Source organism: Beta vulgaris, chromosome 2 (genome assembly GCF_026745355.1).
Source record: "Beta vulgaris subsp. vulgaris cultivar EL10 chromosome 2, EL10.2, whole genome shotgun sequence".
In the NCBI taxonomy this organism is placed as follows: Eukaryota; Viridiplantae; Streptophyta; class Magnoliopsida; order Caryophyllales; family Amaranthaceae; genus Beta; species Beta vulgaris.
This window is the reverse complement of record NC_079203.1, coordinates 23,855,850-23,857,249: the sequence shown is the minus strand read 5'-3', so window position 1 is coordinate 23,857,249 and position 1,400 is coordinate 23,855,850. Positions and strand designations below refer to the sequence as shown.

Here is a 1,400-nt window from a genome sequence, read left to right as displayed (position 1 = left end):
GTTTTTATAACTTTTTGATTGATTATTTGAACTATTTTTGTTGTCTCATTGGAACTTCAAGTTCCAATTGAGGCAATCTCACTCCACATTTTTCTTTGTTTTTTTTATGCCCAGGTCTAAAAGAACAGGTATTCCAGTTTCAACTGATCCTGATCTTGATAAAACCCTCCGACAACTCAAGAAGAAGCAAAAGAAGAATAAGCAATATGCTAATCACGAAAAATCGACGGAAGAACAAACAGAATCAATCATGCCTCCTAAGTAATTGAAGTCTTATGGGGTACCTTCTCGTGGCAATGTTCCCACAGGCCCTATTATACCTGATATACATGCAGCCAACTTCGAAATCAAGCCTGCTCTCATTAATATGATCCAACATAACCAATTTGGTGGGAATCCATTTGAGAACCCTGCAAATCATTAATGACGGTTTCACCAAATCCGTCGTTCCGTTAAGCATCAAGGGGTCACTCCTGATCAGTTGAAGGTCATGGTATTTGAGTTTTCTTTGAAAGACAAAGCTCAAAAATGGTTGAATGATTTTACAACAACTGAATGGAGTGTTATTTCTGAAGAATTCCTGAAAGAGTATTATTTTTCTACCAAGAATGCAGAAATAAGACATAAACTTGCTAACTTCCAACAAGAACCCGATGAAACATTGAGGGAAGCATGGAATAGGTTCAAGGACCTGTAGAGAGAATGTTCACTCCACAATCTTGATAAGTGGTTCATCACCCAAGCATTCTACAATGGTCTACAACCCATATAAAGAGCATAACTGATTCATCTGCAGGGGGGTGTCTTCCTAGATAAGAAGGTGGATGAAGGGTACAATTTTCTGGCCAACTTAGCAGCAAATGATCATAGTTCTTCTAGGACTATTACAAAGAAAAAGTTATATGCTGATGCATATGCCTTATTGTCTTCACGAGTAGCCCAGTTGAGCATGAAGATGGATTCACTTAAATCATCACAGTTTAATACTTCTCCTATGAGTATTAATGTGACGTCTTCCATGGCTCCTATTACCTCTTCTTACTGTGAGGTGTGTGGTGTTCAAGGCCACTTTGGTCATGATTGTTGCTATGATCAACCTGACCCAAATAAGATGGAGCACGCAAAAGCTTTTCACCACACAAACACTTGGAGACTCAACTTGCTCAAGTGGCTGGAAATAATGCACAGAGGCAACCATGTCATCTGTCGGGGCAACCAATTCCCAAAGAAACTACTAATGCCGTCACTCTTCGCTGCGGTAAACGGTATAATGCCCTACCTATGCCTATTGATAATTCATCATCTCCAGTTCAGAATGATGTAGTGATAAGTGTATAATATGTTATATTTTTACTCCCTAAATTGAGCAATGTGGTAGTCTTTTGTCTACTATTCTTAGG

General features: G+C 38.9%; 1 non-coding gene across 1 annotated transcript; it reads right to left on the bottom strand.

Annotated features, from left to right (window-relative positions):
- Positions 1-613: 613 nt before the first annotated feature.
- LOC125495332 (small nucleolar RNA R71) lies at positions 614-720 on the bottom strand. The gene has a single exon (XR_007271971.1). It is a non-coding gene; the product is annotated as a small nucleolar RNA R71 (small nucleolar RNA).
- Positions 721-1,400: the final 680 nt, after the last annotated feature.